Genomic DNA, 10,227 nt, shown 5'->3' on the forward strand with positions numbered 1-10,227 from the left:
CAATGGACTTTTGTTATTTACCTCAAAGTTAAGTAAATCTTTCACTTAATTCCCTTAGAGTTAAATGTTTCAAGTACAAAAGTTTTTATACCATTCTACAAAAGGCAAAATTATAAAAATGTATACATATATTACATTTCAGACTTGGTGGCCAATACTTACAGGAATTTTAAAGATGTCAATATACAAATACACTTCAGCCATTTAACTTAGAAAGAAGACAATACAGTTAATTGAATAGAATCTCTCAGAGTTACATTAAACAGCAAGCTGAAGTGATTCAGTTTTCACTCTATTATACATCAAGTAAAAAAGTTTGTTCTCTAAGACATGTGGGAGTGGGTCACACTTGCCCTTAGAGCAGAGACTTTCTAGCACATAAATGTATCTCCTGCCTTCAGCCAGTTACCAGATGCAATGGAAAACAAAAAGTCTTCAGAAAGACAAAAGGGTCTTGTTAATAATTTCAACACTCTCAAATTTCACCTTCCTTGATCACAAGTGGTAGTGCCAACCTAATGATATCCCCATGGGTAGATTTAGCCAGAAGTACATTGTCATGAAGACACAGACACACTTTCCAAGCATAATAAGCTTTAGTTTCTCTCATAATGTCAGAAGGCAACTTCATCAGCTTATTTCTTGAGATGTTACTCATTATATCTGCATTTTTAGCAAGGCCCTGCTATTCCAAAACCTCCAGGGCTGCTATTGCCACTCAGCAGGTCAGTGAATTTCCACCATAAGTTGACTCATGTTTCTCTGGTTTAATGGTGAGCATAATTTCATCATCATATAACATGGCTGATAGAGGGTATAAGCCACCAGAAAGGGCTGTTCCAAGGATGTTTATGTCAGGCCTGACATTTTCATGATCAATAACCAGCCACAACCCAGTTTTGTATTTCATCAGTAATAAATAGAATCTGGAACTCAGTGCAGGGATCTCTCGTTTCAAGAAGTAGCCTGAACCAGAGACAATGACTCTGGCATCTCTCCCTCTGCCCCCTCCCCCAATGGGCCCACCATCGAAAGCCACCATGTTTGGATTATGAGGGTACATATAGCAGAAAGTTGTATTAGAATATAAGCTCATTAGAATGAGACTTTTGTATTTTTTGCCCTAGTGCCTAGCACAATAGCTGGTACAATGGTTGGTGATTAATAAATCCTTGTTGATTGTTGATTGATAAGATATGGACTCTGCCCTTGAGGGGTTACAATGTGGTTGGCAGTCAGGATTTATGCATGTGAAATAAATAGAAAAGAACATATCACCTCATATGTCCATTGTTAGTAACCTTTCCTTACTATTTTTCTCTTCTGAGTAGAAGAGAGGAAACCTGGAGCAGTGGATAGACAACTGGACTTAAAGCCAGGACAACCTGAGTTCAACCAACACATGCTGGCTATGTGAACATGAACCAGTCACATAACTACTCAAGTTCCAGACAACTCTAAGATTCTGAGTTGCAGATTGGTATTGGAAGAGGGACATTCCTCACTGGAAGTGCTAAGTGCAAATGAACTCATAGGCCTGTCCAAAACAACATAAAGAGAGGGTCTCAGATCAGCTCAGTCTCACTCTCTGAGACAACCTTCATCATTCATTACTCCCTAGCATTAGCTAATTCAATCAATGAGAAACTACCTCAAGCTGATTTTCTAATCTTGGGAACATGCAGATCTGTGTGACCTATTGAATAAAAACTCTACTTTTCTGGGCAAAACAAATGGAAAATCCTGCCCTGGGCCAATGACCAAAGCCTCTGACATTGGGTAAGATCCACAAACATTGCAGAGAGTTGAAGGAGACTGTAACTGTACTGATGAACTTAGTCAGACCTGGAAGTCCTATGAGCATATCACTCTGACTGAAAAGGCCTAGGACTTGGAGTAGCCTACAATGGAATGAAGAGAACTTAGGTGCTGGCATTGTATAGAAAAAGCCGCAAGGAAAAATGAATTCTTGTGGTTTTAGTGGTGTCTGTTGCCAGGTGGGCAGAGCACAGGCTCTGCTCAGGAGCTCATTGGCATGCTGTACCTGTTGGCACAAAATCATCATTACTGAGTAGTTGGAGTTTTGACATCAATGAGCAGCATGGCATAATAGTAACAATAATAATTGACATTTGTATTTGGTGTTAACATTTTCAAAATCTTTTTAATCTACATGATCTCATTTGATCTTATAACAACCCTATTAGGTAAGTGCTGGAACTATTATTTTCTCCATTAGACAAAGGAGGAAACTGAGCCTTAAAGAACAGAGTGACTTACTCAGGGCTATCTTACAATTAACAAGTGTCTGAAGCAGGATTTGAAACCAATTCTTCCTGCCTGCAAGTCCACTAGTGAAAGGAACACTGGGTTTGGAACTGGAAGAGCTGGGTTTGAATTCTAGTTGTGACACTCACTACTTGTAGGTCCTATGACTGAGTATCATAAGATCATAGATTTAGAGCTGGAAGAGACCCCAGAGGGCATCTAATTCAACATCCTCATTTCAGATTGAGGCCCATGGAGAAAAAGTGATTTGATCAAAGTCAGTGTCAGAGGTAGGATTTCAGCCTAGGTTCTCTGGCTGTAAAGCCAGTGCTCTTCCCTCTGTACTATGCTACACATCATTTCACTTCTTTGGGTCTCAGCTTCTTAATCTGTAAAAAGAAGAGGTTGGCATAGATGATCGTTAAGCTCCCTTCTGGTATTAATTCCTACAATCCCACAGTTGTGGTATGACACATATAAGAGGCAGTCAGTAAATACTCTTCATGTCTTAGGGAACCAGTGTCTCCTACAAAGAGGTAAGCATTGATGTCCGAGCTGTCTCTTTGAAATAATGGCTTAGGTGATGGCCATGATGCATTCTTAACAGCTGTTCTATGATACAAAAAGAGAATACAGTAATAGCAAAAGTACTAGCTATAGGCATCTCAGTGATTCACGTTCCAGTGAAGGTTCTCAAACCCCAGATCAAAGAGGAGCCGGCTGCTTATTTGTGATCATGATAACTAAGCTGGCAATCTATAGACATCATTTCTGGGGGATAATATATCTGACGCAAGTAATCAGAGTAGGACAGAAATTGTTGATAAAGGGACATCAATCAGAGAAAAAAACAGGGCCTGCGTTAGCCTTCGGGGAGCAGAGTTCTCCACAGACACACACACACACTTAGAACTAAAGGTCTTTAAATTCTGCTCACTTCTCTAATGATTGCTTTAAACCCAGTATCAAGACTTTTTGGTCACAAAGATGACCTGGCTAGTACTATTATTTCTTGTGCGTGGTAATACATTTATGAAAACTAAAGAGTCAACCTATTGCCTGCCTATGTTTCCTAGAAAATTCCTGGAACTTTTCTAGTCACTCTCTGTGAATTGGGGGTGACCCCAGTCTTAGGCTCAGAGAGGGCAGCTGGATTGATGACTGTGTAGTCTACAAAGGGTTTTCAGGCACCTGCCACAACTTTCTCTAATTTGAGTCAAAGTGGCAATGTAACAGCTAGGCAGGTGTAGTGGTGAGGTGTGAGGTAACAGAGAAAGTTCTGAATTTGGAAGCAGAGGGCTGGCACTCATTTCCTCTGATACTACCTATGTGATCTGGACAAGTCACTTCACTTCTCTGGGTCTCAGTTTCCTCATCTGTAAAATAAGGGTGTTAGATCAGGGGATCCGAGTGGTTTTACCTTTCTCTGTATCCCCAGCACTTAGGACAGTTTCTGGTACATGTTGTTTAGTCGTTTTAGTGTGCCTGGTTCTTTGTGACCCTATTTGGGGTTTTCTTAGCAAAGATACTAGAATGGTTTGCCCTTTCCTCCTCCAGCTCACTTTATCAGTGAGGAACTGAGGCAACAGGGTTAAGTGACTTGCCCAGGGTCATACAGTTAGTAAGTGTCTGAGGCCAGATTTGAACTCACAAAGATGAGTCTTTCTCACTCCAGGCCTAACACTCTAGCCACTGCACCACCTGGTTGCCTCCTCCTGGTACGCACAGCTTAATAAATGCTTGTGGACTTACAGACTCTGAGCTTCCTACAATTCTAATTCCTGTGATTCTAAGATCTATAGCATGGCTTCCAAGAAAAGTAGTAACCTTGGAGTCAGAAAATATGAGTTCAATTATCAGGTCCAACACATTCTAATCATGTGATCTTTGTAATATATCTAAATCTTAGCTTCCCTAGCTGAAAAATGGAGAATCTACCTTGTGGAATTATAAGAAAAGTGATTTATAGCTTACAAGGTACTTTACATGATTTTATTTGATCCTCACAGTATCATTTATTTATTTAAAAAAACCCATTTATTTTTAAAATTTAAGGTCCAAATTCTCCCTTCCTAAACCCCTCCTTCCCATTGAGAGTATAAGCACTATGATACCCATTATACATGTGAAGTCATGCAAAGCATATTTCAACATTAGCTATGTTGCAAAAAGAAAAGAAAAATAAAATGAAAACCAATACGCTTCAATCTGCATTGAGAGTTCATCAGTTCTTTCTAGAAGTGGATAATATTTTTCATTAGGAGTCCCTTGGAATTATTTTGGATCATCATATTGATCAGAGTATCTTAGTATTTCACAGTTGGTCATCATTATAATGTTGCTGTTACTGTGTACAATGTTCTCCTTTTTACATCTTTTTACATTCTGCTCTTTTCTGCTCTTTTTACATCAGTTCATATAAATCTTTCCAAGTTTTTCTGAAATGATCCTTCTCATCATTTCTCATAGCACAATAAAATTTCATTACAATCATATATCACAACTTGTTTAATCATTCCCTAATTGGTGGGCATCCCCTCAATTGGAAATAGTTCCATATTGTTCCCTAGAATAGTTGGAAAAGTTCACAAATCCACCAACTTATTTTTCCACATCCCTTCCAACATTTGCCATTTTCTTTTTCTGTCATGTTAGCCAATCTGATAAATATCATTATTAAAAAAAACCCCAACAACAACCTAAACTACAATAGCCTTGAACTAAAAGAATAAAACAAATTATGGCTGTAATCTGTGGATCCTTTTCACTTCTGTTCTTACTTGTTCAGTGCTGTTCCTTGCTATAGTGCTGACTCATTTCCCAGTTTCTCTGCCACCCCTGGCCATGGTGCTGACACCTGTCGTATTCCACAGCCATATCTTGTAAAGAGACAGGTTTACTGGTGAAGAAGCTACACCCTGGGTTAGCAATGGATGTGACACTGAAGTAGCATAGTGAGGCTACACCACAGAGATGGATTGCAGAGACTCTATGAAATGTGACTTAAGAAAAGAGCAGGTATTCATAGAGCTTTGCTTGCCTTCAGTGCTGTTGTATCCTGGTTCTATTGGCTCTTCTTTGTGGGATTCACAGTGCAGTGTGTGGAATGGCAGGGAAGTTAATGACAGGTAAAGCTCTGAGAAGCTTGCAATAACTTGGCTGTGGTGATCAGATTTTTCTCTCTCCTCCCTTAATGTTGCTATGGGTCCTGCTGGCTGTAGCTCATCATAGGATCATAGATTTAGAGCTGGAAGGTATCATAAAAGCCATTTATTCCAACTCCCCATAAAGGCAGCATGTCATAGTAGATAGAGTGCTATATTGGAATCAGGAAGACAGATTCAAATGATTCTTCAGATACTTATCAAAGTGTGACCTTAGGCAAATCATTTAGCCTTTCTGGGCCTTGGTTTCCTTATTAATAAAATAAAGGGGTTGGGTTATATAGGCACTGGGTCCCTACCAGTGCTATGATCCTTGATTTTATAGATGATGTCTGGTTTGGGGAAGAGATAACTTAAGGACATTATAACTGTCTTCAAATGTTTGAAGGATTGTCATGTAAAAGAAAGATTGGATTTATTTTCATTTAACCCAAATGGACAGAACTAGGTGGAAGTTAACAGAGATGCAGATATTTACTTAAAATGAAGAAAAACTTCTGGCAATTGTGATATCCACATAGGAAAATATTGACTTCTGTTATTAGAATTCTTCAAAGACTATATGACTTCTTGCTTGGGATGTTGTAGAGATGATTTAGGAAGACTTTGAGGTGCATTCCAGTTCTAAGATTCTACGATCAAGGCTGCTCCACTTTACCTCCTTCCTCCTCATTTCTGAGGGGAAAAAATCACAGTGGTTTTGCTGCTGTTTTTTTTCCTCTTGCTTAGTACATGGAATGCCAAATCCTTTGTCCTGCTTTTATTCCCTTGTGTCTACACACTGAGTCTCTTGCAATCTGTCCACAGTACTCCCACACCACAGCTGTTCTTCTGAGCTCACAGCTGTCATTTGTTCTTATGGATCACATGTTTTTTTCTTTTTTTGCATCAGGAAAGAAAAACAGAAACCCCTTGTCAATGTTCTTTGCTAATTTGGCTTGTATACTCTTCAGGTAAAGTGAGAAATCTCCCTTGGCGTCCTACATCACCCGTGATGTTGTGTTTTGCATGCAGTTAGTCTGGGGTGGGCTGGGAACAAACTGGTGATGCTGGCCACCAATGTTCCCTAAGTTAATATTCCCTTTCATAACAGAGGCTGCTGCATCAGATTGTCTTTGGGCATGATCTATCAAGCACTGCTCCACTGGGAGTTGTAGGGAAGGAATAAACAGCTTTAGCCTTTTAAGGTGTAGACTGCAAAGTCTACTCCATGCAGTGGAACATGACAACACTTACTTCAACTGATAAGTAGAAGCTCAAGTTGCACTAGTGATCTTCCAGTTTTGACCCCCTTCTTCAAAAAAGGCTGCATGATATTGTAGACTGCATATCTTCTATAGCCTTTAGGGAGAAAACTTAAACTTAGAATCACAAAATGCTAGGGTCCTTAGAATTCTAGGAATCATAGAAAGGGTCATTGGAAATTACCATGGGAAATCCCATGTAGAATGGTACAAATGTAGAATGTCTGGCTTGGTGAAAATAAGATTCGGTTCAACATGAATGTCGATAGTATGCTATCTAATTGCTTAACACATGTTAATTTTGCATCTCCAACAAGACTGCAAATTATTCAAAGGAAGAGATTAGGTATTATATGCTTGATGTGTATTCTTCTGCCCTGAAAGAAGTTATGCAACAGTTGGCAAAGCAAGGCATATACATATAAAAATTAGAGAACAATACAGAAAAGTGTTTGGTTAAGTTGCAACATGCATGGAATGGACAGTAAGATCAAAGCAAGTAAATCACCAATGTCCAGTGTAGTGAGAAGAATCTTGTGGAGGAAATGGGTTTCAGTTAGGTCTTGAAGGGTAAGTAGAATTTGGATAGATGGATAGGCTGCAGCAAGCAACAGAAATATCATGAAGAGCTGGATCAAGAAAATAGCTTGTAAAATAGAGGTTAGACAGAAAAGTAGGCTTCATCTGGAACAAGGCTTGGAAACCAATGTTCAGCACAGAGCTGAGGTGCTGGTCTGGAGCAAGGCAAGCTAAGTGAACAGATCACTATTTTTCAAGTGCTATCTACTACTCTTTAGTGCTTTGAACAGCTTACTTACTTACAGTCATGCCCACTGTTCCAAGTTTTGCCTTCTGAGATCAAGCAGAATGTTCAATCCTTCTTCCAAATACTTGAAGATAGCTACTGTATCTCCTCCTTGCCCAGGCCCCTCCAGGTTGAGAATAGTGGGCCAGTGACATTCCTGTCATTGGCTACTAAGCCTCTTTTAATGATACCTAGGTTTGTGTTAGCTTTCCTGGATGCGGTGTCATGTTATTGATGCATATTGAACTCTCAAAGCCAAGTTTTTTTTCCAGATAAGATGCTATCTAGATGTGCCTTCCCCAACTTATAATCATGAATTTCATTTCTAAACCCATGCAACACTTTACATTTATCCTAATTAAATTTAATTGTATTAGATTTGCCCCAATATTCTAGCAATATTCTGTCAAGATCTTTTTGAAACCCATTCCTGTAATCCAGTGTGTTAGCTGTCCCTCTCAGTTTTTATGTCATCTAAAAATTTGACAAGCTCTTCACCGATGCCTTATCTAAGTTAGTGATCAAAGTATCAAGCAGCACAAGACCGTACTTAGGTTCCTGAGGGGCTCCTCTGGAGAACGCCTTCCATGTTGGGATCAAACCCAACTTTGGAAGCAACTATTGAATCAGTTCCCAATATACCTAATCTAATCCACATTTATTTACTGTTTTCCACAAGCATAATAACATGGGAGATTTTATCAAATAGTTTGCTAAAATCTAGATGAACTATATCTACAGCATTTCCCTTAATAACCAGTCAAGTATACATGTTATTTTTTATTAGGTTATTTTTTATTATTTATTATATATTTTTAAATATTATATATTTTTATTAGATTATTATTATTTATTATTTATGCAATATTAGTTTTCTTGTAACAGTCTGGTCATTTTTGTTCACAAACAATTCCTAGTTCTTTTTTGAAAGTCTCCTATCCTGCTCCTGACTAGGCCAAGTTGTGAAGTAAATGAGATTTGTCTTGAGCACTCTTTTCTGCTTTATCACCTCTTATTCATTTTGACTCCTTTTCTGGTACTTCAAAGCTGTGCCCCATCTTCTCACTGCCTCAGAGAAGGAAGCACCCCATTCCTTATATTGGTAGTCTGGCACAAAGTCATCTTGTTATGGCTTTGATCATTGACATCTTCTTTGGATATCCAAGAGAAAAAACTTGTTGGGCTGCTGGGTCTGAATGGGAAAAGGCCCAGTGTCTTCCTTGAATTCAGGACTTAAAAAAAATAATATCACATTTCTGATGTTCCTTCCCTCTGCTTTTCTCTCAGATGGCTGGACAGTGCTGAGGACTTGTCAGAGCCTTCCCTTCATCCTCTTTTTTTTTATTTCTTCTGAGGATCTCTTCACCAAATGTTATGCTCAGTGATTATTAGTCACAAAGATCTGAATGTAAAGATCCCCTTCACTGGTGTTTCCTTCCCTCTTTGGAGATAAGGTCACCCTAATATTAAGCTGAATTTTGTTCATACAGGAATGTTTGCTGTTTGTAGCATTGATGCTATGGAACTAACTGCCCTGGGGGATTTTTTTTTAAACCTAAACTCATGTTTTTATAGAATTAAGTAACAACTACAGGCTGGATAATGCCTATGCATGTGATTTAAAATATATTTAATTGATGTTGTTATCATTATAATAATTTCTGGATATATTGTCTCACTATATTTAGACCTCCTTTGTAACAAAGAAAAACAGTTAAGAAAAAAAGTGATTCAATGACTGTCTGATGTTGTTTGTAATATTCTGCTCAGTGCCTCCCGCTTCTTTGCTGAGAAGGAGGGAGGCATTACATGTGCACTTTGGATTTTTTTAAAAAAATAATTTATTATTTTTATCCAGAACTTAACAAACATTAAATAAAATTAAAATATCCACACACATAATATAACAGGAAATGATTGTGACTATCTATTATGTTGTACTTACTTTTCTTTCTTTTTAATATTTATTGGAAATCAATTTATTGATATATTTTGTATTTATATTACAAACATTTACAGAGTGCTCGCACTTTCCGCACATCTTATCAAACCCTCCTAGAGACAATGGCCTCTGCCTAATTTTTTGATCCCAAGAAATTAAAGTTATCTTTCCACATTGCAGGTATTAGGGGCACAGTGCTTCTGTGATCTGGAAAATCTGCATAAAAGTTTTTGGCTTTCCTTTTGTGCCAAAGAAGTCTGAATGATAGTGGTATCAAAAGATAAAATATGTTGATATTATACAATGCTATACATATATTTTATGTATTTCTGAGTTTGTAATTTTTTTCTGTGTCATCTGCTGGCCTTTGCATGTTGTCTGCAGCTCCCACATAACTCTCAAGAAATACCCGTTTAATTTTTATACCAAGTCACAATATATTGAAACTGCGATGGGGAAATTCATGATGTGGAAGGGATAAATGTACTCTAATGGTGGGAATTTAAGACCATGTAGGAGAGGAAGGCAGTGCCCTAGTAGTCTGGAGGTAGAGACATTTTAAGAGGAAGGGGCATTTTGCTGACCATCATATCCTATTTTATGGGGTACTGCTACTCTTACCTACAAATAGGGCTGGCCTATTAAAAGAGTAGACTGAGCTGTACTTAATTTAGGACTGGCAGATCCTATGGGAAGGGGAGAGGTAGGCAATGAAAGAGAAAAGAAGATAAAAACCAGTTGAAAGGATCCAGATCTTGTTTTCAGTTCAAATGAGAATGGTCAAACTAAGACCCCCCAAATATG

At 38.3% G+C, this 10,227-nt stretch overlaps 1 pseudogene; it reads right to left on the reverse strand.

Annotated features, from left to right (window-relative positions):
* Positions 1-435: 435 nt before the first annotated feature.
* LOC114037738 lies at positions 436-2,062 on the reverse strand (annotated as a pseudogene).
* Positions 2,063-10,227: the final 8,165 nt, after the last annotated feature.

The sequence above is a fragment of the Vombatus ursinus genome, unplaced genomic scaffold, assembly GCF_900497805.2.
Source record: "Vombatus ursinus unplaced genomic scaffold, bare-nosed wombat genome assembly UNPS02010548.1, whole genome shotgun sequence".
Lineage (NCBI taxonomy): Eukaryota > Metazoa > Chordata > Mammalia > Diprotodontia > Vombatidae > Vombatus > Vombatus ursinus.